This window comes from Arachis hypogaea, chromosome 14 (genome assembly GCF_003086295.3).
Source record: "Arachis hypogaea cultivar Tifrunner chromosome 14, arahy.Tifrunner.gnm2.J5K5, whole genome shotgun sequence".
Classification (NCBI taxonomy): domain Eukaryota; kingdom Viridiplantae; phylum Streptophyta; class Magnoliopsida; order Fabales; family Fabaceae; genus Arachis; species Arachis hypogaea.
The window spans coordinates 98,210,263-98,237,436 of NC_092049.1; the positions used below are offsets into that span (position 1 = coordinate 98,210,263).

Here is a 27,174-nt window from a genome sequence, read left to right on the forward strand (position 1 = left end):
GCCCATCAAATCTCGGGCAAAATATGGACTATTATATATTTCTGGAAAGCCCAGAATGTCGACTTTCCAACGCAATTGAGAGCGCGGCAATTGGGCTTCTGTAGCTCCAGAAAATCCACTTTGAGTGCAGGGAGGTCAGAATCCAACAGCATCTACAGTCCTTTTTTAGCCTCTGAATCAGATTTTTGCTCAGGTCCCTCAATTTCAGCCAGAAAATACTTGAAATCACAGAAAAACACACAAACTCATAGTAAAGTCCAAAAATGTGATTTTTATTTAAAAACTAAGAAAAATATAATAAAAACTAACTAAAATATACTAAAAACATACTTAAAACAATGCAAAAAAGCGTATAAATTATCCGCTCATCACAAAACCAAATTTAAATTGTTGCTTGTCTCCAAGCAACTAAAAACAAAGTAGGATAAAAAGAAGAGAATATACAATGAATTCCAAAAACATCTATGAAGATCAGTATTTATTAGATGAGCGGGGCTATTAGCTTTTTGCTTCTGAACAGTTTTGGCATCTCACTTTATCCTTTGAAGTTCAGAATGATTAGCTTCTATAGGAATTTAGAATTCAGATAGTGTTATTGATTCTCCTAGTTCAGTATGTTGATTCTTGAACACAGTTACTTTATGAGTCTTGGTCGTGACCCTAAGCATTTTGTTTTCCAGTATTACCACCGGATACATAAATGCCACAGACACATAACTGGGTGAACCTTTTCAGATTGTGACTCAGCTTTGCTAGAGTCCCCAATTAGAGGTGTCCAGGGTTCTTAAGCACACTCTTCTTTTTGCTTTGGACCTCGACTTTAACCGCTCAGTCTCAAGTTTTCACTTGACACCTTCACGCCACAAGCACATGGTTAGGGACAGCTTGGTTTAGCCGCTTAGGCCAGGATTTTATTCCTGTGGGCCCTCCTATCCACTGATGCTCAAAGCCTTGGATCCTTTTTATCACCCTTGCCTTTTGGTTTAAAGGGATATTGGCTTTTTCTGCTTGCTTTTCTTTTTCTTTCTTCTTTTTTTTTCTTTTCTATTTTTTTTTTTTGCATATATCCTTTTTTTTCTGCAAGCTTTTCACTGCTTTTTCTTGCTTCAAGAATCAATTTTATGATTTTTCAGATTATCAAATAACATTTCTCCTTTTCCCATCATTCTTTCAAGAGCCAACAATTTTAACATTCATGAATCAACAATATCAAAAATATGCACTGTTCAAGCATTCATTCAGAAGAACAATAGTATTGCCACCACATCAAAATAATTAAACTGTTTTAAAATTTGAAATTTATGCACTTCTTTCTCTTTGTCAATTAAAAACATTTTTCATTTAAGAAAGGTGATGGGTTTATTTTCATAGCTTTAAGGCATAGACACTTAGACACTAATGATCATGTAATAAAGACACAAACATAAATAAACATAAAGCACAATTTTCGAAAACACAGAAAATAAAGAACAAAGAAATTAAAGAACGGTCCACCTTAGTGATGGCAGCTTGTTCTTCCTCTTGAAGATCTTATGGAGTGCTTGAGCTCCTCAATATCTCTTCCTTGCCTTTGTTGTTCCTCTCTCATGGTTCTTTGGTCTTCTTTAATTTCATGGAGGAGGATGGAATGCTCTTGGTACTCCACCCTTAGTTGTCCCATGTTGGAACTTAATTCTCCTAGGGAGGTGTTGATTTACTCCCAATAGTTTTGTGGAGGAAAATGCATCTCTTGAGGCATCTCAGGGATTTCATGATGAGGAGTTTCCTCATGCTCTTGTCCATGAGTGGGATCTCTTGTTTGCTCTATCCTTTTCTTAGTGATGGTCTTGTCCTCATTAATGAAGATGTCTTCCTCTATGTCAATTCCAGTTGAATTACAGAGGCGACAAATGAGATGAGGGAAGGCTAACCTTGCCATAGTAGAGGACTTGTCCGCCACCTTGTAGAGTTCTTGGGATATAACCTCATGAACTTCTACTTCCTCTCTAATCATGATGCTATGGATCATGATAGCCCGGTCTATAGTAACTTCAGATCGGTTGCTAGTAGGAATGATTGAGCATTGGATGAACTCCAACCATCCCCTAGCCACGAGCTTGAGGTCATGCCTTCTTAGTTGAACCGGCTTCCCTCTTGAATCTCTCTTCCATTGAGCGCCCTCTTCACAGATGTCTATGAGGACTTGGTCCAACCTTTGATCAAAGTTGACCCTTCTAGTGTATGGGTGTGCATCTCCTTGCATCATAGGCAAATTGAATGCCAACCTTACATTTTCCGGACTAAAGTCTAAGTATTTTCCCCGAACCATTGTAAGCCAATTCTTGGGGTCCAAGTTCACACTTTGATCATGGTTCTTGGTAATCCATGCATTGGCATAGAACTCTTGAACCATTAAGATTCTGACTTGTTGAATGGGGTTGGTAAGAACTTCCCAACCTCTTCTTCGGATTTCATGTCGGATCTCTGGATATTCACCCTTTTTGAGCTTAAAAGGGACCTCGGGGATCACCTTCTTCTTGGCCACAACTTCATAGAAGTGGTCTTGATGCACCCTTGAGAGGAATCTTTCCATCTCCCATGACTCGGAGGTGGAAGCTTTTGCCTTCCCTTTCCTCTTTCTAGAGGTTTCTCCGGCCTTTGGTGCCATTAATGGTTATGGAAAAACAAAAAAGCTTTAGCTTTTACCACACCAAACATAGAAGGTTGCTCGTCCTCGAGCAAAAGAAGAAAGAAGAGAGTAGAAGAAGAAGAAATAGAGGAGATGGAGGGGGCTTTATATTTCGGCCAAGGGGGATGGGTAGTGTTTAGGTTGTGTGAAAATGAAGGAGTGAAGATGGGTTTATATAGGAGTAGAGAGGGGGGTGTGGTTCGGCCATTATGGGTGGGTTTGGGTGGGAAAGTGATTTGAAATTAAATGGTGAGGTAGGTGGAGTGTTATGAAGGATGGATGTGAGTGGTAAAGGGTTTATGGAGAAGAGGGTATTGAGGTGATTGGTGAATGGGTGAAGAAGAGAGAGAGGTGGGGTAGGTGGGGATCCTGTGGGGTCCATAGATCCTGAGGTGTCAAGAATTTCTCATTCCTGCACCATGTGGCGTGCAAAACGCCCCTTGCTGCCAATCCTGGCGTTAAACGCCAAGCTGCTGCCCATTTCTAGCGTTTAACGCCATCTTCTTGCCCATTCCTGGCGTTAAACGCCACTTTGGTGCCCATTTCTGGCGTTAAACGCCTAGAATGGTGCCAGACTGGGCGTTTAACGCCCATTCTGCTACCCTTACTGGCGTTTAAACGCCAGTAAGTTTCTCCTCTAGGGTGTTCTATTTTTCATTATGTTTTCCTTCTGTTTTGATTTTTCAATTGTTTTTGTGCTTCACATGATCATCAACCTATAGAAAAAATAACAAAAGAAAATAGAAATTTAATATAGATAATTAAAGATTGGGTTGCCTCCCAACAAGCACTTCTTTAATGTCAATAGCTTGACAGTGGGCTCTCATGGAGCCTCACAGATGTTTAGAGCAATGTTGGAACCTCCCAACACCAAACTTAGAGTTTGAATGTGGGGGTTCAACACCAAACTTAAAGTTTCGTTGTGGCCTCCCAACACCTAACTTAGAGTTTGATTGTGGGGGCTCTGTTTGACTCTGTATTGAGAGAAGCTCTTCATGCTTCCTCTCCATGGTGACAGAGGGATATCCTTGAGCTTTAAACACAAGGGAGTCTTCATTCACTTGAATGATCAATTCTCCTCTGTCAACATCAATCACAGCTTTTGCTGTGGCTAGAAAGGGTCTGCCAAGGATGATGGATTCATCCATACACTTCCCAGTCTCTAGGATTATGAAATCAGCAGGGATGTAATGGTCTTCAACCTTTACCAAAACATCCTCTACAAGTCTATAAGCCTATTTCTTTGAATTGTCTGCCATCTCCAGTGAGATTCTTGCAGCTTGTACCTCAATGATCCCTAGCTTCTCCATTACAGAGAGAGGCATAAGGTTTATACTTGATCCCAGGTCACACAGAGCCTTCTCAAAGGTCATGGTGCTTATGGTACAAGGGATGGAGAATTTTCCAGGGTCTTGTCTCTTCAGAGGTAATTTTTGCCTAGTTAAGTCATCCAGTTCTTTGATGAGCAATGGAGGTTCATCCTCCCAAGTCTCATTACCAAACAACTTGGCATTTAGCTTTATGATTGCTCCAAGGTACTTAGCAACTTGCTCTTCAGTAACATCTTCATCCTCTTCAGAGGAAAAATACTCATCAGAGCTCATGAATGGCAGAAGTAAATTCAATGGAATCTCTATGGTCTCAGTCTGAGCCTTAGATTCCCATGGTTCCTCATTAGGGAACTCCTTGGAGGTCAGTGGACGTCCATTGAGGTCTTCCTCAGTGGAGATTACTGCCTCTTCCTCCTCTCCATGTTCGGCCATGTGAGACGTGTTTATGGCCTTGCACTCTCTCTTTGGATTCTCTTCTGTATTGCTTGGGAGAGTACTAGGAGGGAGTTCAGTAATTTTCTTACTCAGCTGACCCACTTGTGCCTCCAAATTTCTAATGGAGGATCTTGTTTCAATCATGAAACTTTGAGTGGTTTTGATTAGATCAGAGACAATGGTTGCTAAATCAGAGTAACTCTGTTTAGAATTCTCTGTTTGTTGCTGAGAAGATGATGGAAAAGGCTTGCCATTACTAAACCTATTTCTTCCACCATTATTGTTGTTGAAACCTTGTTGAGGTCTCTGTTGATCCTTCCATGAGAGATTTGGATGATTTCTCCATTAAGGATTATAGGTGTTTCCATAAGGTACTCCCATGTAATTCACCTCTTCCATTGCTGGGTTCTCAGGATCATAAGCTTCTTCTTCAGAGGAAGCTTCCTTAGTACTGCCTGTTGCTGCTTGCATTTCAGACAGACTCTGAGAAATCATATTGACTTGTTGGGTCAATATTTTATTCTGAGCCAATATGGCATTCAGAGTGATGACATGCCATCATGTCATATTTTTCTATGATTTTTCATTTGTTTTCAATAGGTTTTATGCACTTTCTTGAGCCTTAAGTAAGCCAATTGGGTAGAATTTCATATTTCCTTTGATTCAATCAACCATGGATGAATTAATGCAATTTCATGAGATTTTGTGCTATAATTGTCATATATTATGAAAGAAACACAATCTCATGATTTGGAGCATCGCTTTGATTGTTTTGATTGATTGATGATAGGTGAAAAGAGTTTTGAAGAAGGTTGAAGAAAGAAGGAATGGCTAGGAGCAAGAGAGAACAAAAAGTTTGAGCCAAAGTTTGTCTCAAACTTTAGCTCAAACTTTTGGAAGAGTTGAAAACACCCTGGAGGAAAAAGCTTGAGCCAACGTTTGCCTCAAACTTTTTGGCAAACGTTGGCATCACAAAAGCAACACCCTGGAGGAGAAAAGCTTGCGCCAACGTTTGCCTCAAGCATTTTGGCAAACGTTGGCGCCACACTTACACACCCTGGAGGAAAAAGCTTGAGCCAACGTTTGCCTCAAACTTTTTGGCAAACGTTGGCGCCACACACCACAACAGCCTGAAGGGGTATACTTCCAACAAGAATAACTTGAGCTACAGAGCTCCAAATGAAGCGAATCAAAAAGCAATGGAAAGTAGGAATCGAGAGCTTTCCAAGCATATATGGCACTGCATGGTGGACACTAAAATTGAGGGAGAAAACTGCCCTGCAATGAGCATAAACGAACATGGTAGCAACCTGCAGTGAGGCCAACTGACCTCTGCACCTTCGACGGAGTATAACTCGAGCTGTAGAGCTCCAAATGATGCGCTTCCAACGGCATTGGAAAGTAGACATTCAGGGCTTTCCAACAATATATAATAGTATGGGGTGGACAATACGTTTGAGCCTCCAGAACTGGCGTTTTCAACTACGTTTGAGGCAAACTTTACCTCAAACGCTGCACACCAAAGCCAGCGACCCTGTCCTCTTCAAAGGGGCATAACTTGAGTTGTAGATGTCCAATTGAGGTGATTCAAATTGGATTAGAAAGCTGACATTCAGAGATTTCCAACCATATATAATAGTCTATAGTTGGCATGAAATTGGCAACGTTGACAAGAGGACAAAGTAGCACCCCACACATGCACACAAGGGGAACCACGTTTGGCTAAAAGTTTGACCTCAAACTTTAGCTCAGACGTGGATATCAGCAAAAGGGGGTGGCTGATATAAAAAGCTTGAGCAAAAGTTTGCCTCAAACTTTGACTCAAGCTTTTGTGCTTTATGTCCCGATTCACAATGGGTTTCTCTCCAACTCCAAGTGCAATCAATAGAGGCCATCTTCAACCCAAATCCAAAGCACGCAAAGCCCATTATCATCACTCAAAGGCACAAGAGATAGATAAAATAGGAATTTCATTTAATTGTAATTTGTCTTTAATTTCACTTTCATTTTCATTTTCATTTTGTAAAAAGCCTATATAAGGCATCATTCTCATTTTAGAAAGGAGGGGGGCTTGGATAGAGAGCATTGAAGGTTGGCTCCTCGAGGGAGCATTAGTATTAGAGAGCTCTCTCTCTTTAGTTTTTCTCTTTGTTTTGAATCTTGGGTTGAGAATTGAAGGAATTATGTTTCATTCTCACTTTGAGATTTCTCTTGTTCTTCTTCTACAAAATTTCAGTGAATTAAGGATTTGAATCAACACTCTGTTTACTGCTTTCATCTTCATTTCTTTTGCAAATTGTTCTTTATTGGATCAAGGAAGGACTTGAGATCTAGACTTGTTTTCTAGTCTCATTGATTTCCTGAGATCTTAAATTTCTCCTTTAGATTTCACAATCGAGCTAAATTTAAATTCTGTTTTAATTCTCCTGCACTTCTACATTTCCGTTTTGGTATTGAATCAATCTGTTTTTGAATTTCTTAACCTGAGAGTTCTTAAGTTTACAGCACTTCTTATTTTTCAGTTCGGTTTTAATTTCCAGTACCCGATTCCTTTTACTTTTCATGCAATTTAACTCTTCGACAATTGTTCTAAGTTCTGTTTACTACTTTCATTTAAATTTCCAGTTACTTTATCTATTGCTTTCTTTAATTTCCAGCACTCACTCCAATTTACATTTCTTGCAATTTAAGTTTCAGCTCTTTTACTTTCTTGCTCTTTAAGTTTTAATGAAATTTACTTTCTGCACTTTATAATTCCTTGTCATTTACATTCTGTTGCTTTAAGTTTCACCCAATCTCACTTAAATGTTAGCTTGACTAAACTAATCACCCACTAAAGTTGCTTGATCCATCAATCCTCGTGGCATCGACCTCACTCTAAGTGAGTTTTACTACTTGATGCGACCCGGTATACTTGCCGGTTAGATTTGTGTGTTTGGAATTCATTCGTTTTCCGAAAATACACATCAAGTTTTTGGTGCCGTTGCCGGGGATTGATTTAGATCAACAATGATTAAGTGGGTGAGAAGTTTAGATCAAGCATTTTTTTTGTTTTTGTTCTCTGTTTTAAACTGAAACCAAGGTGTTTGTGTTTTTGCCTCACTGAGAAATTTTGTCTCTGTGACATGAATTTCAATTTTCAATGGTGTTGTGTTTTGCAAAATACAAATGGAGTTCAACTCATCTTGCAGTCAAACAAAATTTTTCAGGATATCACCCACCATCACCAACCTCTAATGGTGGCTGGGGATATCACCAAGAATTAACAGATTCTGAGCATTCCAATCCATGGAGAATTGCTTCAGAGACACAAGATGAGCAAGGAAATCATATGGGACACTTCCCAGAGACACAATATGATCCAGATTTTGATGAGTCCAACAACTACTCATATTGTGACTGGGAAAGTCAAAATAAAAGAAATCTTAGCAATCCATACTGTGATGCGTTCAACAATTCTTCAAACTGTGATTCAGAGGATCTCCTTCAAAAGTCCAGAGGAATTTTTGAAAGACAAGAACAATCTTGGAAAAGGCAAGAAGCTCTCTTCAAAAATATGAATGGAGATTTAGAGAAAATAAGGAGGAGCTTAGAACCACTGAGCAAGAAAAATGAAGGCCAATTGATGGATATGAAGGAGAAAGTGGAAGAGCAAGATAAGGAGGCCACTGCATCAAGTGAACTTTCAATGAAGAATGAGGTGGTTGAAAATGAAACTGCACTTGAGGTAACAAAGGAACATTCACAACCCTCACAAATTTCCCTTGAATCTGTGATCGAAAAATATGAAGAAGAGATGAAGAAATCTTGGGAAGAACAACAAACCACCTCCATAAAAGAACTATTAAGTCAAATGTTGGGTGCAAAAAAAGGAGTGGAGAAGCATGAAAGTGAGGAAGTCATTCCAGAGAATTCACACTCAAGTGAAGCAGAAAATCACATGAAGGAAGGGCTCATGGAACCACCAATACAAGAGGCTCTTAATGAAGAAATCACTCCAATAATCACACAGCAACCATGTCTTGACATCCAAGAAGTGAAGGCAATTGACAAAAGCACCAAGAAGAGGATTGTGACCAAGATACCAAGGACAACATTCATGAGAAGGTCAACTGCAAACAATCCTCCCCCTAATCCAGCAAGCAAGATCAATCAAGCCAATTTCACAAGGAAGCTTGTTGAAAGAAGACCAAGACAGGGGACAATAACTGAAACTTCTCCCCTCTTGGAGTCATTCCTCTTAACAAACCAGAAGAAGAGGAAGAAAGTGAAGAACAACATGTCAAGCTAATGACACTAAAAGAGCACTTGTTGGGAGGTAACCCAACCGTAGGTAACATTTTTTCTCTGCTTTGTTTTCTTCCTTTGTTTAGTTTAAATTTCAATAAATTGACATATGGTTGCATTCTAAGTTTGGTGTTGCTATGCAACAAAATTTGGTTCTAATCCTTACAAGATACTTGCATCAATTCCAAGTGAAAGTGTCACACTAAGTTTGGTGTGCCACTTATTCTTTATGCAAAGTATTATGCTCACCTTCTTAAGTTTGCAATCACAATGTCTCTGTCTCTTGTGCCTTGATTGTTATCCATCATTTTGCTTGCTTAAAACACATGTGCTACTAACATTTCATTGCGTAAGACATTCATGATCCATCTTAGCCCCATAGCCATTGTTTTAATTGTTGCTTGAGGATGAGCAAGCATTCTGAGTTTGGCAAGGGAAAGAGAAGAATAGAGGAAAAAGGACAACAATAATGAAGATGAACTACAAGGTTGTAGAGTTCCTTTTCTTCTCATTTGTTTCAAACACTATAAACTGCATAATTGTCTTTACCTTCTCTGTATGCATGTGTGTATGAAAAGGCATAATTTGATTTCTAAATTGCAACATGGTGCTATGCCATTATGATTACCAACTTGAGTTTTGTGAATTCAAAAGCAATAAAGTATCATGATCATAAACAAACAAGGCATTAAAGAAGAATTTAGCATGTGCATACAAGAATTGGAAGGCTAGTATGGTTAATTGTTGCTCAATTGCATTAGATTTTATTTAATTGAAGTTTTCATCTAAGACATTTTGTGAAATCTTTTGAAAATCATGAAAACCTTGAAGAAGCAATTAAAGCAAGAAAAGAAAAAGGGAAAGAATGAGAAAGCTGAAGGCTCTGAGTACCAATGGCAATTTATTTGTTAAGTACTTGTGGTGTTTATGTATCAAGCCAAATGCTTGAAAACAAAACACTTAGAAGTCAAGGTTAGGCTCAAAGTGCAAAAGCACTCCCTCAAAGCTCAAGGCTCTGAGCATCAATGATTAGAGAGTCAAGAAAAGAAAAGAAAAATGAGCTTAATAAAGTCCTCTAATCAAATGCTTGTGGTGCTTATGTATCAAGTGGTAATACTTGAAAACAAAGCATTTAGAAGTCGTAGATTTGTTATTAACTCATGGGGCAAAGCACCCAAAAGGAGAAGCTAATAAGAAAAGCAAAAAGCTTGTTTCAAGGAAGAAATATAAGGAAAAGATTTCATAAAATGAGCTAGATAGAAGCATCAATCATTTACATTTCTTTTGTGATTGTAGCATGCTTAGAAAACTAGCTTACCATGAACATTGAGTTGCTATTCTTCTTACCTTGGATTGTCAATCTCTATTGCATGATTCTTTTCTTGCTTGGGGATAAGCAAGGTTTAAGTTTGGTGTTGTGATGACATGCCATCATGTCATGTTTTTCTATGCTTTTTCATTTGTTTTCAATAGGTTTTATGCACTTTCTTGAGCCTTAAGTAAGCCAATTGGGTAGAATTTCATATTTTCTTTGATTCAATCAACCATGGATGAATTAATGCAATTTCATGAGATTTTGTGCTATAATTGTCATATATTATGAAAGAAACACAATCTCATGATTTGGAGCATCGCTTTGATTGTTTTGATTGATTGATGATAGGTGAAAAGAGTTTTGAAGAAGGTTGAAGAAAGAATGAATGGATAGGAGCAAGAGAGAACAAAAAGTTTGAGCCAAAGTTTGCCTCAAACTTTAGCTCAAACTTTTGGAAGAGTTGAAAACACCCTGGAGGAAAAAGCTTGAGCCAACGTTTGCCTCAAATCTTTGGCAAACGTTGGCATCACAAAAGCAACACCCTGGAGGAGAAAAGCTTGCGCCAACATTTGCCTCAAGCTTTTTGGCAAACGTTGGCGCCACACTTACACACCCTGGAGGAAAAAGCTTGAGCCAACGTTTGCCTCAAACTTTTTGGCAAACGTTGGCGCCACACACCACAACAGCCTGAAGGGGTATACTTCCAACAAGAATAACTTGAGCTACAGAGCTCCAAATGAGGTGATTCAAAAAGCAATGGAAATTAGGAATCGAGATCTTTCCAAGCATATATGGCACTGCATGGTGGACACTAAAATTGAGGGAGAAAACTGCCCCGCAATGAGCATAAACGAACATGGTAGCAACCTGCAGTGAGGCCAACTGACCTCTGCACCTTCGACGGAGTATAACTCGAGCTGTAGAGCTCCAAATGATGCGCTTCCAACGGCATTGGAAAGTAGACATTCAGGTCTTTCCAACAATATATAATAGTATGGGGTGGACAATACGTTTGAGCCTCCAGAACTGGCATTTTCGACCACGTTTGAGGCAAACTTTACCTCAAACGCTGAACACCAAAGCCAGCGACCCTGTCCTCTTCAAAGGGGCATAACTTGAGTTGTAGATGTCCAATTGAGGTGATTCCAATTGGGTTAGAAAGCTGATATTCAGAGCTTTCCAACCATATATAATAGTCTATAGTTGGCATGAAATTGGCAATGTTGACAAGAGGACAAAGTAGCACCCCACACATGCACACAAGGGGATCCACGTTTGGCTAAAAGTTTGACCTCAAACTTTAGCTCAAACGTGGATATCAGCAAAAGGGGGTGGCTGATATAAAAAGCTTGAGCAAAAGTTTGCCTCAAACTTTGACTCAAGCTTTTGTGCTTTATGTCCCGATTCACAATGGGTTTCTCTCCAACTCCAAGTGCAATCAACAGAGGCCATCTTCAACCCAAGTCCAAAGCACGCAAAGCCCATTATCATCACTCAAAGGCACAAGAGATAGATAAAATAGGAATTTTATTTAATTGTAATTTGTCTTTAATTTCACTTTCATTTTCATTTTCATTTTGTAAAAAGCCTATATAAGGCATCATTCTCATTTTAGAAAGGAGGGGGCTCGGATAGAGAGCATTGAAGGTTGGCTCCTCGAGGGAGCATTAGCATTAGAGAGCTCTCTCTCTTTAGTTTTTCTCTTTGTTTTGAATCTTGGGTTGAGAATTGAAGGAATTATGTTTCATTCTCACTTTGAGATTTCTCTTGTTCTTCTTCTACAAAATTTCAGTGAATTAAGGATTTGAATCAACACTCTGTTTACTGCTTTCATCTTCATTTCTTTTGCAAATTGTTCTTTATTGGATCAAGGAAGGACTTGAGATCTAGACTTGTTTTCTAGTCTCATTGATTTCCTGAGATCTTAAATTTCTCCTTTAGATTTCACAATCGAGCTAAATTTAAATTCTGTTTTAATTCTCCTGCACTTCTACATTTCCGTTTTGGTATTGAATCAATCTGTTTCTGAATTTCTTAACCTGAGAGTTCTTAAGTTTACAGCATTTCTTATTTTTCAGTTCGGTTTTAATTACCAGTACCCAATTCCTTTTACTTTTCATGCAATTTAACTCTTCGGCAATTGTTCTAAGTTCTGTTTACTGCTTTCATTTAAATTTCCAGTTACTTTATCTATTGCTTTCTTTAATTTCCAACACTCACTCCAATTTACATTTCTTGCAATTTAAGTTTCATCTCTTTTACTTTCTTTCTCTTTAAGTTTCAATGAAATTTACTTTCTGCACTTTATAATTCCTTGTCATTTACATTCTGTTGCTTTAAGTTTCACCCAATCTCACTTAAATGTTAGCTTGACTAAACTAATCACCCACTAAAGTTGCTTGATCCATCAATCCTCGTGGGATCGACCTCACTCTAAGTGAGTTTTACTACTTGATGCGACCTGGTATACTTGCCGGTTAGATTTGTGTGTTTGGAATTCGTTCGTTTTCCGAAAATACACATCACAGAGTATCAATCTCAAGAACTTCTTTCTTCTGATTTGTCCCATTATTCACAGGATTCCTTTCAGAAGTGTACATGAATTGGTTATTTGCAACCATTTCAATGAGTTCCTGAGCTTCTGCAGGCGTCTTCTTCAGATGAAGAGATCCTCCAGCAGAGCTATCCAATGACATCTTGGATAGTTCAGACAGACCATCATAGAAAATTCCTATGATGCTCCATTCAGAAAGCATATCAGAAGGACATCTTCTGATTAATTGCTTGTATCTTTCCCAAGCTTCATAGAGGGATTCACCTTCCTTCTGTCTGAAGGTTTGGACTTCCACTCTAAGCTTGCTCAATTTTTGAGGTGGAAAGAACTTTGCCAAGAAGGCATTGACTAGCTTTTCCCAAGAGTTCAGGCTTTCTTAAGGTTGTGAGTCCAACCATGTCCTAGCTCTGTCTCTTACAGCAAAAGGAAAAAGGATAAGTCTATAGACTTCAGGGTCAACCCCATTGGTCTTGACAGTGTCACAGATTTGCAAGAATTCAGCTAAGAACTGATGAGGATCTTCCAATGGAAGTCCATGAAACTTGCAATTCTGTTGCATTAGAGAAACTAATTGAGGCTTAAGCTCAAAGTTGTTTGCTCCAATGGCAGGGATTGAGATGCTTCTCCCATAGAATTCAGGAGTAGGTGCAGTAAAGTCACCAAGCACCTTCCTTGCATTATTGGCATTGTTGTTTTCGGCTGCCATGGTTTTTTCTTCCTTGAAAAGCTCTGTTAGGCCCTCTAAAGAGAGATGTTCTTTAGCTTCTCTTAGCTTTCTTTTCAAGGTCCTTTCAGGTTCAGGATCAGCTTGAACAAGTATGCCTTTATCTTTGTTCCTGCTCATATGAAAGAGAAGAGAACAAGAAAGTAGGGAATCTTCTATGTCACAGTATAGAGATTCCTTGAGGTATCAGAGGAAAAGAAGAATAGAAGGAGGAGGTAGATAGAAGAGAATTCGAACATATAAAGAAGGAGGGAGTTCGAATGGCACCTTGAGGAAGAGTGTTAGTCCTTTAAATAGAAGGATGTGGGAAGAAGGGAAGAATTTTCGAAATTAAAGTAAAAGATTTTGAAATAATTAAAAGAAATTTTGAAAATTTGATTGATGATTTTTGAAAACTAAAATTGGGAAAGAAATTAAGTGATTTTTGAAAAAGATTTTGAAATTAGAAATCAAAAAGATATGATTGAGAGTTAATTTTGAAAAAGATGTGATTGAGAAGATATGATTGAGAAGATATGATTGAGAAGATATGATTGAAAATCAATTTAGAAAAAGAAAGTTTTTAAAATTAAAGTTGATTACTTGACTAACAAGAAATTAAAAGATATGATTCTAAAATTTAAAGTTTGATCCTTTCTTAATAGGCAAGTAACGACTTGAAAATTTTGAAGTAAATCTTTAATTATAACAAGGATTTTTGAAAATAAAAAAAATGGAAAGAAATTGATTTTGAAGAGATATGATTGTAAAGATGTGATTTGAAAAAGATTTGATTTTGAAAAATTATGAAGATTTGAAAAAAATTTGAATTAAAAACAAAATCTTCCCTCTTGTGTCCTTCTGGCGTTAAACGCCCAAAATGCTACCTTTTTGGGCGTTAAACGGCCAGCCAGGTACCCTGGCTGGTGTACCTGGCTGGCGTTTAAACGCCAGTTTTCCTTCTTCACTGGGCGTTTTGAACGCCCAGCTTTTTCTGTTTGATTCCTCTGCTGAATGTTCTGAATCTTCAATTCTCTGTATTATTGACTTGAAAAGACATAGTTTTGAAAATATTTTTGAATTTTTAATGATGAGAAACAATCAAAATATAATTAATCTTAGGAAACTCAAATCAAACAAACAATGCATGCAAGACACCAAACTTAAAAATTTTCATATAAGAGACACTAACAAATTGAGAATGCATATGAGAAACAACAAAACACACAAAACAAGAGAATTTAAAGATCAGAGCAATTAAATCATCAAGAACAACTTGAAGATTAATGAAGAACATATTGCATGTTTTCAAAAAATGCAAGAAGAATGCAATTGACACCAAACTTAAAAATTGATACTAGACTCAAACAAGAAACATAAAATATTTTTTATTTTTATGATTTTATAAATTTTTTTGTGATTTTCGAAACTTATATGGAAAAAGAAAATAAAGAGAATCAAAACTTTTAATGAGAATTCCAGGAATCATGCAATGTTAGTCTAAAGCTTCAGTCTAAAAAGATTAGACATGTTTGGCCAAGCTTCAGCAGGACATTACATTCAGTAGCTAAATTGATGAGAATCAATCAGCTTTTGTGATGCTAAGAACATCACCTTGAAACTCTAGAATTCATTATTAAAAATTCTGAAAAGTACCTAATCTAAGCAACAAGATGAACCGTCAGTTGTCCAAAATCGAACAATCCCCGGCAACGGCGCCAAAAACTTGGTGCACGAAATTGTGATCATCAACAATGGTGCCAAAGGACTTCGAGCTCTTAAACATGAATCACACTTTGTCACAATTCCGCACAACTAACCAGCAAGTGCACTAGGTCGTCCAAGTAATACCTTATGTGAGTAAGGGTCGATCCCACGGAGACTGTCGGCTTGAAGCAAGCTATGGTCACCTTGTAAATCTCAGTCAGGCGTATTCAGATGGTGATGGAGAATTGATAATTAAAAGATAAATAAAACATAAAATAAAGATAGAGATACTTATGTAATTCTTCGGTTGGAATTTCAGATAAGCGTATGAAGATGCTTTGTTCCTCCTGAACCTTTGCTTTCCTATTGCCTTCTTCCAATCATTCATACTCCTTTCCACGGCAAGCTTTATGTTGGGCATCACTGTTGTCAATGGCTACTTCTCGTCCTCTCAGTGAAAACGTTCCAAATGCGCTGTCACCGCACGGCTAATCATCTGTCGGTTCTCGATCATGTTGGAATAGGATCCATTGATCCTATTTCGTCTGTCACACGCCCCATAATCGCGAGTTTGAAGCTCGTCATAGCCATTCCTTCCCAGATCCTACTCAGAATACCACAGACAAGGTTTAGACGTTCCGGATCTCAGGAATGGCCGCCAATAATTCTAGCCTATACCACGAAGGTTCCAATCTTAGATTAGAAACCCAAGAGATACGCATTCAAGCCATTGCTAGTAGAACAGAGGTGGTTGTCAGGCACATGTTCATAGGTGAGAATGATGATGAGTGTCACAGATCATCACATCCATCAAGTTGAAGAACGAATGAATATCTTGGAGAAGAAATAGACTTGAGTTGAATAGAAAAACATTAGTACTTTGTATTAATTCTTGAAGAACAGCAGAGCTCCACACCTTAATCTATGGTGTGTAGAAACTCCACCGTTGAAAATACATAAGAACAAGGTCTAGGCATGGCCAAATGGCCAGCCTCCAAACGTGTCTAAGATAGCATAAGACTTATCAAAGATCGATTGTATCAAAATACAATAGCAAAAGGTCCTATTTATAGAAAACTAGTAGCCTAGGGTTACAAAAATGAGTAATTAGTGCAGAAATCTTCTTCCGGACCCACTTGGTGTGTGCTTGGGCTGAGCATTGAAGCTTCCATGTGTAGACACTTTTCTTGGAGTTAAACGCCAGCTTTTGTGCCAGTTTGGGCGTTTAACTCCAGCTTTTGTGCCAGTTTTGGAGTTAAACGCCAGAATTCTTGAGCTGACTTGGAACGCCTGTTTGGGCCATCAAATTTCAAGCAAAGTATAGACTATTATATATTGCTGGAAAGCCCAAGATGTCTACTTTTCAACGCAATTGAGAGCGTGCCAATTGGGCTTCTGTAGCTCCAAAAAATCCATTTTGAGTGCAGGGAGGTTAGAATCCAACAGCATCTGAAGTCCTTTTTCAGCCTCTGAATCAGATTTTTGCTCAGGTCTCTCAATTTCAGCCAGAAAATACTTGAAATCATAGAAAACCACACAAACTCATAGTAAAGTCCAGAAAAGTGAATTTTAAATAAAAACTAATAAAAATATAATAAAAACTAATTAAATTATACTAAAAACATACTAAAAACAATACCAAAAAGCGTATAAATTATCCACTCATCAAAGGTAAATTGATAACAACAATGAAATCTAACAACTACTTATTGCAAGGAATTAATAACAACAATCAAGGAAACACAATTATTATGAATTACCTCAAATTGCATTAAAAGAAAATAAAATGAACAAGAGTAGATCTACAAACAAAGTAGAGGAGAGTAATAACAACAATGGAAGAATGATAAATGTAACAACAAGAAATTAAGAAGAAGAAGTAGAAGAAAGCATGAATTGAAATATAGATCTAAGAACTAAACCTAATCCTAATCCTAATTCTAATTCTAGAGAGGAGTGAGAGCTTCTCTCTCTAAAACTAAGACTAAACTAGCCTAATGTGTGTGTGTGTTTGTTAATACCCCCTCCCCTTCAATTCTTGGTCCTTTTGAGTGTTTTTCCCGCCAAGAATCCAACTCCAAATGGGTCCAGAAACCCTCCAAAATCGCCAGGCACGAGTTGCATTAAAGGAATCACGTGCGGACTGTGACGCATACGCGCACAGCACGCGTACGCATCCCTGGCCTATTTCGCGAGGTGCGCCCAAGCGCCTGATGCGCGCGCGCGTCCTTGGCTGGGATTAATTCTTTAGCTTTTCATGCTTCTCTCCACTTGCATGCTTCCTTCCTCACTTCTTGGATCCATTTCTAGCCTTTTTTAACCTGAGATCACTAGCAAACACATCAAGGCATCTTATGGAATCAAAGATGAATTAAAATTATCAAATTAAAGGCTTAGAAAGCATGTTTTTACACTTAAACACAAATAAGGGAGAGATCACAAAATCATGCTAATTCATTGGCTAAATGTGAGAAAAGGTTAGCAAAATGCTCTAAATCTAACACAAAATAAACCCTAAATATGGGGTTTATCAACCTCCCCACACTTAAACCAAGCATGTCCTCATGCTTGACCAAGAATGAAGCGAATGGGTATGACGTTTATTCAATGCAACTAAACTACCTATATGCAACTATCTAAATGAATGCTAATGCTTGGTCAAAATAATTCAACTTCCCAGAGAATATATATATATATATATATATATATATATATATATATATATATATATATGAGCATAAGAGCTAGTGTAATAGGGATCAAGTCCAAACCACAATTGCATTGAATTATCAAAAGAGTTTCAAACTTGCAAGAGTATAGATAGTAAGGTGAATACATGTAATTGAGCTATTTAACCTTCACCGGATGTGTATCCGCTCTGTTCGCTCGGTGTTTAGGGGTTGATCCACTCAATCCCCTCCTAATCATGCTTTTCCAAGATTTGTTCTTCATCTAACAATCAACAACCATTCAATGTATGCATTCATTCATCATGAGGTCTTTCTCATAGGTTGTAATGGGGTTAGGATTAAGGTAGGATCATATATGGTTAAGTGGACTAGAGATTTGAATCTTTGATTAACCTAGACTTTCCCACCTACCCTATATAATGACCTATGCAACTAAGTACTACCCTAACTAACCATCCTTCACTTTCTACATACTCATGCATTTTCTTTTGATTTTTCCCAACACTTATGCATTGACTCTTTTTGGCCTTTACTTTGGGGCATTTTGTCCCCTTTTTATTCCTTTCTTTTTCATTGTTTCTTTCTTTTCTTTTCTTTTCCATGCTTTTCTTTTTGTTTCTTTTTCTATTTCTTTTGTTTTTCTCAAATTATATACAAGAGTATCAATGCATAAGGTCTATACATTTAATCACTACATGAGTATGCACCCAATTTCCCAAATACAAATACAAAACACTCCTCTTTTTTTATCCCAACCAATGTTCCTAATCTCCCCAAACTTGAATATAAGACACTCTCACTAGCCTAAGCTAATCAAAGATCCAAACAAGGGACTTTATTATTTTCTGCTTTAGTCTTGTAATGTACTAAAATAAGAACAATTGGGTTAAGCGTAGGCTCAAAATTGGCTAACAATGAAGGGTAAAAGGTAGGCTATTTGGGTGAGTGAGCTAATTGAATTGATGGCCTCAATCATATAAATGTATGAATACAAGGAATAAATGGACATATAGAATTAAACAAATCAAGGATCACAATCATAGGAAGAGAACAATCACACACAAGAATGGAAAATGGGTAGTTATAAAATGTAACCACATCAATAGGCTCAAATCTCACATGCTTGTGTTCGTGGCTCAATACATGCTTCACAAAGTATGAATTCAAGCAAGTTTTAAAAAATTTTTCAATCAATTGGGTTGTGCTCTATAGATGGATTCTTTTGAAAATTTCATCATTTTGACTAAGCTTATTAATGCAATGTTGTGATTGAAACTTTCCAAAAGTTCCATATTTAACTAGGTCTTAAGAATTCCAAAATAGTTTCTAATCACAACCACAAGCTAAAAGATAACTATATAAGAAAAATCCAACTAAAGTATGAAATCTAGCATCCAAAATGACAAAGTATGCAACAACTAAGGCAAAAGTATCCAAAGTAATCCAAAACAACCAATATATACAACAGTGTTCAAAACAAGATAACTAGGAGAATATAACTAGGAAATATGCCAAAATGTTCACCGATCCACCAATGGTGCCAACGGAAACCTCCCCACACTTAAGATCAAGCATCGTCCCCGATGCTAATCCTCAGGCTTAGGGAGAGGTACACCGGTCGGCTCTAGCTCTGGCTGGGGCTGTGGCTGAGGAGTCTCCTGGGTAGCCTGGGTCTGTGGTGCAGTCTCCATGTGAACTGGCTCCTCCTCATGAGTATCCTCATCATGTAAGTCCTCATACTCCTCCTCGTGGGTCTCTTCATCTGAACCGGAGGACTCTGGAAGAGGGGGCAGCTCAAGGCCTTGGGCCACAAACATCTGGTCAATCCGGTCCAGGCGACGCATGATCTGGCGCTTGCTGCGCTCCATGAACCGGAAAAGACACTGAACCAGTAGGTAAGTCGGATGAGGCGCTGGTGGTGGTGGTGGTGGTGGTAAAGGAAGTGCGGTTGCTGCTGCTGATGTAGATGCTCCTGCTGGGGCTGATGATGAAGAGGGTCCAGCTCCCTCCTCTGCTGCTCTAGCCCAAGATCGGCGTCGGAAAGGAGGATTCTCGTTCACCCAAGACCCCGATAGAGTGGACACCGGTTCCTTCTCAGGAAGCGGTGGGGGTGGCGACACGTCCTCTGGTAGCCACTGGACATCGGCTCGCTGAATCATCTGTGTGACAAGGACGAGAAACGGAAATATATCTCTGATGTGGGCCCACCACATGAACCGCCTGATCAGCTGGGGGAAATAGACTACTTTCTCCTCTAGCACACAGCTGATCAGGATCGACATAGCCACAGGGATCTCTGAGAAATGAGTAGTCGGCATGAGGTAGTGGGCAAAAATCTACTGTCATATCTTGGCCTCCTTGCTCAGGTAGATAAAGCGCATGCCCTTGGGTGCCTTGTTCTCCGCATCCATGACCCAAGGAGCTTCCGGGGTAGCTAACACTGCCCTCAAAGCATCAAAAGCAAAGGTCATGCAGTGGAGCTCCACCTCGGCCTGCTCAGTGATGGGCACCTGAATACCTCAGTTTCACCTGCCTTGGGCCTACAAGTAAGGGCGTCCTCAATGGCCTGCTCAGTGATGGGCACCTGAATACCTCTAACCAGGACCGAGTCAAGGGTGTGGCGAAAGAAGTTGTAATAGAATTCCTACACCCAAGACCGGTTCACTCGGCTGAGCTCTCGATCCACAAAGTCCAGACCCATCCTATCAATGCGGGTGTTGATCGTTTGCCTGAAATCGGATGGAAGGGCCAACTTCTTTTCAATATTCAAGTTCTTTGAGTTATAGCTTAGGAACTGGAGTTTACAGTAGAGATTTGGGAACTTGAGTGAATCCTGGGTAGGCAGTGATTGATTTGCTCTTTCCACATCATTAATTGGATTTGTAGAATAATCCACATAGGGAGAGATAGTGGAATCTGGGGCCCTTTTCCCCTTTTTGGAGGTGGCCTTGCCCTTTCCCTTATCCGATATCCTGAAAAATAGAATAGAATAGAATATAAGCAATTAAACAAGTAGCAGGAAGCAAGGAAGAGCATATTCAAGATATAAGATGAAAGACGAGTGATCATGATATGAACCAAAATTGAAAACTTGGAATGAAAGTAAGCACAGAAGACATATCCATAAACCAAGAATCAAGCAATTCAAGCAATGTAACACAATGCTCATGTATTAGGTGCATTCACCATCATACTCAAAATAATGGATAAATAGTTAAGTAAAATGAAAAGTGAAGTCAGTAGGTTAAACAAGTTAGTGAGTTAAAAAATGAGATTGTTAGTTGGTGTTATGATGGAAACTGGCCTAATTGAAAGAGAATTGCAAAATGTGCACAACAATCATGTTCACACTCAAGAGGGAGGTGCAGTCATTGATGATGAAATATGAAATTGCAAAAGATGTAATTAATTGAAAATGAGTAATCATTCAATTCTTTGCAACAGTTGATGTTCAAACTTGAAATGTAGGTTGTATAACATAAAGCAAGATAGAGATGAAATTGAGTGAAAGCGAGTTACACAAGTAGAATTCATCAATTATTTGCAATACAAAAACCATATGCACAAAATTACAAGTTAGATTGAATGGGGAGTGAAGCACAAGGATAAGACATTCAACTAACTTGAAAAGTGTAAACAAGGAATGGTTTAAAGCAAGTCATAGGAAACGTAGGAAATATTGAAAAATTGACCCAAGGATACCTAAGAATTGAACTTGGTGTAGCCCGGTGAATATGCAATTTCAAGGCCAACAAGTTCAATCATAGGCAATATGTTTGAAAGCAAAGCAATTTCTAGAAAATTGGGCAGCATTCCGACAGTAATTCAGACATTTTCGGACAACAATTAATCAGCAAGAGAGTCACATGAATTTAAGAAGCAAGAAGTATAACCAAATAGCAGCAAAAAGTAATGTTCATGATGCCCAATGGAATTTACAAAACTAGGCAGTAGCAAAAGAATTGCAGAATGAGAAATACAACAGGCAACAACAAACAGGGCAGACGATGATCATACCACTCAGCAGTCAATCAACATAAGCTCAGTTAGGTAAACAAATACGGCACAATTATCAGGCCTAGAATCCTCTAACCACATCCTAGCTACCTAACAGCAGAAATTTCTATCTATCCTAGCATGCAAAATCAAATTCTAACTAACAGTAAACTAATAACAAAAATAGGTTGAGGAAATGAAACAGAGTTGGAGTAGAGGCTGGTAACCTGAAATGCAGGGCAGAGATGGGAATAAGAACTGGGTAGGTAGTAGGGATGAGGTGGGTCATTTCCGAAGAGAAGTATGGACTATTATATATTTCTGGAAAGTGCTGGAAGTTAGCTTTCCAATGCCATTGAGGGCACTCCATTTGGACCTCTGTAGCTCTAAAAATGCTTGTTTGAATGCACGGAGGTCAGAATCTAACAGCATCTGCAGTCCTTTCTCGGTCTCTGAATCAGACTTTCCAAAACTTGCCAGAATCACTCAAAAATAATCTAAAAACATAAGAAAAACACAAAACTCAAAGTAGCATCCAAAAAGTTATTGTTGCACTAAAACCTACTAAAACTTGATAAAACTTAACAAAACAAAACCAAAAACACTAAAAAATAGTACTAAAAAGTGTATAAAATATCTACTCATCAGAACAACAAACTTAAACTATTGCTTGTCCCCAAGCAACCAAAAACAAATAAGGATAAAAAATAAGAGAATGAGACAATAAATCTCAGAGTTTTCAATGAAGCTCAGTTCCAATTGATGAGCGGGGCTAGTAGTCATTTACTTCTGAATAGTTTTGGCATCTCACTTTCTTTTGAAGCTCAAAAGTATTGACATCTTTAGGAACTCAGAATCCGGATGATATTATTGATTTTTTTAGTTTATCTTTTCTTGATTCTTGAACATAGCTTCTTTTTGAGCCTGGTCGTGACCCTAAGTGATGAGCGGATAATTTATACGCTTTTTGGCATTGTTTTTACATAGTTTTTAGTATGATTTAGTTGGTTTTTAGTATATTTTTATTAGTTTTTAAATAAAAATCACAATTCTGGACTTTACTATGAGTTTGTGTGTTTTTCTGTGATTTCAGGTATTTTCTGGCTAAAAATTGAGGGACTTAAGCAAAAATCAGATTCAGAAGTTGAAGAAGGACTGCAGATGCTGTTGGATTCTGACCTCCCTGCACTCAAAGTGGACTTTCTGGAGCTACAGGAGTCCAAATGGCACGCACTTAATTGCGTTGGAAGGTAGACATCCAGGGCTTTCCAGCAATATATAATAGTCCATACTTTGCCCGAGTTTAGACAACGCAAACTGGCGTTCAACGCCAGCTTTCTGCCCTATTCTGGAGTTAAACGCCAGAAACAGGTTACAAACTGGCGTTTAACTCCAAGGAAGACCTCTACACGTGAAAGCTTCAATGCCCAGCCCAAGCACACACCAAGTGGGCCCAGAAGTGGATTTCTGCATCATTTACTTATCTCTGTAAACCCTAGTAACTAGTTTAGTATAAATAGGACTTTTTACTATTGTATTTACATCTTGGGATTATCTTTTGGATCATTTTTAGATCTCTAGACCTCCAGGGGAGGCTGGCCACTCGACCATGTCTACCCTATTTTCACTTATGTATTTTCAACAGTAGAGTTTCTACACACCATAGATTAAGGTGTGGAGCTCTGCTGTATGTTCCTCATGAATTAATGCAAAGTACTATTGTTTTTCTATTCAACTCAAGCATATTTCTTCTCTAAGATATTCATTCGCACACAAAAACTTGATGAATGTGATGATTATGTGATGCTCATCACCATTCTCACTTATGAACGCGTGCCTGACAAACACTTCCGTTCTACATGAAAGCAAGCTTAATGCATATCTCTTAGCCTTCTGATTCACGATCAGAGTCTTCGTGGTATAGGCTAGAATTATTGGTGGCCATTCTTGAGATTCGGAAAGTCTAAACCTTGTCTGTGGTATTCCGAGTAGGATCTGGGAAGGGATGGCTGTGACGAGCTTCAAACTCGCGAGTGCTGGGCGTAGTGACAGACGCAAAAGGATTACTGAATCCTATTACAGTATGATCGAGAACCGACATATGATTAGCCGTGCGGTGATAGCGCATTTTGGACCATTTTCACTGAGAGGACGGGAAGTAGCCATTGACAACGGTGATGCGCTACATAAAGCTTGCCATAGAAAGAAGTATGAAGGATTGGATGAAGACAGTAGGAAAGTAGAGGTTCAGAGGGAACAAAAGCAGCTTCATACGCTTATCTGAAATTCTCACCAATGAATTACATAAGTATTTATATCCTATTTTATATTTTAATTATATTTTAATTAACAAATCTCCATAACCATTTGAATCCGCCTGACTGATATTTACAAGGTGACCATAGCTTGCTTCAAGCCGACAATCTCCGTGGGATCGACCCTTACTCACGTAAGGTTTATTACTTGGACGACCCAGTGCACTTGCTGGTTAGTTGTGCGAAGTTGTGACAAAGAACTAAGATTATGGATGTGCGTATTAAGTTTTTAGCGCCGTTACCAAGGAATGAACGATCACGATTTTGCCACACAATTAAAGGTTGAAGGCCTTTACATCCCTGCTGATTTCATAATCCTAGACACTGGGAAGGATGAGGATGAATCCATCATCCTTGGAAGACCCTTCCTAGCCACAGTAAAAGCTGTGATTGATGTGGACAGAGGAGAGTTGGTCCTTCAACTGAATGAGGACAACCTTGTGTTTAAAACTCAAGGATCTCCTTCTGTAACCATGGAGAGTAAGCATGAAAAACTTCTCTCACTGCAGTGTCAACCAAAGCCCCCACAGTCAAACTCTAAGTTTGGTGTTGGGAGGCCACAACAAAACTCTAAGTTTGGTGTTGAACCCCCATATTCAAACTCTAAGTTTGGTGTTGAGAGGTTCCAACAATGCTCTGAACATCTGTGAGGCTCCATGAGAGCTCACTGTCAAGCTATTGACTTTAAAGAAGCGCTTGTTGGGAGGCAACCCAATGTTATTTAATTATATCTATTTAATTTCTATTGTTATTTTATGTTTATTTTAGGTTGATGATCATGTGGAGTCACAAAAACTACTGAAAAAATTAAAAACAGAATCAAAAACAGCAGAAGAAACAGCACACCCTGGAGGAAGAGCACTCTGGCATTTAAACGCCAGAAACAAGTATCTGTCTGGCGTTTAATGCCAGAAACAAGCATCAACCTGGCGTTAAACGCCAGAAACAGACTACATTTGGGCGTTTAACGCCAAAAACAGGCAGGAGCTTGGCGTTAAACGCCAGTATTGCATACAAAGGGCATTTTGCACGCCTAATTGGAGCAGGGATGCTAAGTCCTTGACCCCTCTGGATCTGTGGACCCCACAGGATCCCCTCAGAATCTGTGGACCCCACAGGATCCCCATATTTTCTTCTTCCCCTTGGCCGAATACACACCACTCTTCATCTCCTCCATTTTTCTTCTTCTTCTCCTTCTTTCTTTCTTCTTTTGCTCAAGGATGAGCAAACATTTTAAGTTTGGTGTGGTAAAAGCAGTGCTTTTTGTTTTTCTATAACCATTAATGGCACCTAAAGCTGGAGAAACCTCTAGAAAGAGGAAAGGAAAGACAAAAGCTTCCACCTCCAAGTCATGAGAGGTGGAGAGATTCATCTCAAGGGTCCATAGCTCAGTAGTAGAGCATTTGACTGCACAACAAGAGAGCTCACTCATGGACCTCAACAAGAGTATGAGGAATTCCCTCACCAAGAAATCCCTGAGATGCCTCAAGGGATACATTTTCCTCCACACAACTATTGGGAGCAACTAAGGATAGGAGTACCAAAATCACTAGGGAAGGAGCAACAAAGGTAAGGAAGAGACATTGAGGAGCTAAAGCACTCCATAAGATCTTCAAGAGGAAGATCTAGCCGCCATCACTAAGGTGGATCCGTTCTTTAATCTCCTTGTTCTTATTTTTTCTGTTTTTCGTTTACTATGCTTTAGGTTTTATTTATGTTTGTGTCTTTACTATATGATCATTAGTGTCTAAGTGTCTATGTCTTAAAGCTATGAATGTCCTATGAATCCATCACCTCTCTTAATTGAAAACTGTTCTAAAAACAAAAGAACAAGAAGTACATGGTTTCGAATTCATCTTTGAAACTAGTTTAATTATTTTGATGTGGTGACAATACTTTTTGTTTTCTGAATGAATGCTTGAACAGTGCATATGTCTTTTGATATTGTGGTTTATGAATGTTAAATATTTTGGCTCTTGAAAGAATGATGAAAAAGGAGAAATGTTATTGATAATCTGAAAAATCATAAAATTGATTCTTGAAGCAAGAAAAAGCAGTGAATACAAAAGCTTGCAAAAAAAAAGAAAAAAAAAAGATAAAAGAAAAATGGCGAAAAAAAAAGAAAGAAAAAGAAAAAGCAAGCAGAAAAAGCCAAAAGCTCTTTAAACCAAAAGGCAAGAGCAAAAAGCCAATAGCCCTTAAAACCAAAAGGCAAGGGTAATAAAAAGGATCCAAGGCTTTGAGCATCAGTGGATAGGAGGGCCTAAAGGAATAAAATCCTGTTCTAAGCGGCTAAACCAAGCTGTCCCTAACCATGTGCTTTTGGCGTGAAGGTGTCAAGTGAAAACTTGAGACTGAGCGGTTAAAGTTGAGATCCAAAGCAAAAAAGGAGTGTGCTTAAGAACCCTGGACACCTCTAATTGGGGACTCTAGCAAAGCTGAGTCACAATCTGAAAAGGTTCACCCAATTATGTGTCTGTGGCATTTATGTATCCGGTGGTAATATTGGAAAACAAAGTGCTTAGGGCCACGGCCAAGACTCATAAAGTAGCTGTGTTCAAGAATCAACACACTGAACTAGGAGAATCAATAACACTATCTGAATTCTGAGTTCCTATAGATGCTAATCATTCTGAACTTCAATGGATAAAGTGAGATGCCAAAACTATTCAAGGGGCAAAAAGCTACTAGTCCTGCTCATCTAATTGGAGCTAAGTTTTATTGATATTTGAAATTTATAGTATATTCTCTTTTTTTTATCCTATTTGATTTTCAGTTGCTTGGGGACAAGCAACATTTTAAGTTTGGTGTTGTGATGAGCGGATAATTTATACGCTTTTTGGCATTGTTTTTACATAATTTATACGCTTTTTGGCATTGTTTTTACATAGTTTGATCACATCAACCCATAAGTCCCAACCTACCTACTAATTAGATTAGTAGTGGGTTGGTGTCAATGAGTATTAAATTGATCACCAAGGGTTCTCAAATCACCAATTCAATGAGACCCAATGACTCAAGGTCACTCAATTCCCTTAGCCTAGGCCAAGAGTCAAGAAAACTACCCAAAAACTAGAGGAAATATTTTATCAAACACCTAGAATGCAAGAAAAGTAAACATAACAAAATGCAAGAATTAAAGGAAACCCATAACTATCAATAGCAAGAAATCA

General features: G+C 38.5%; 1 non-coding gene across 1 annotated transcript; it reads left to right on the plus strand.

Moving 5' to 3' along the window:
- Positions 1–12,786: 12,786 nt before the first annotated feature.
- On the plus strand, positions 12,787–12,894 carry LOC112746545 (small nucleolar RNA R71). Its single transcript, XR_003174425.1, has one exon. It is a non-coding gene; the product is annotated as a small nucleolar RNA R71 (small nucleolar RNA).
- The last annotated feature ends 14,280 nt before the right edge of the window (positions 12,895–27,174 follow it).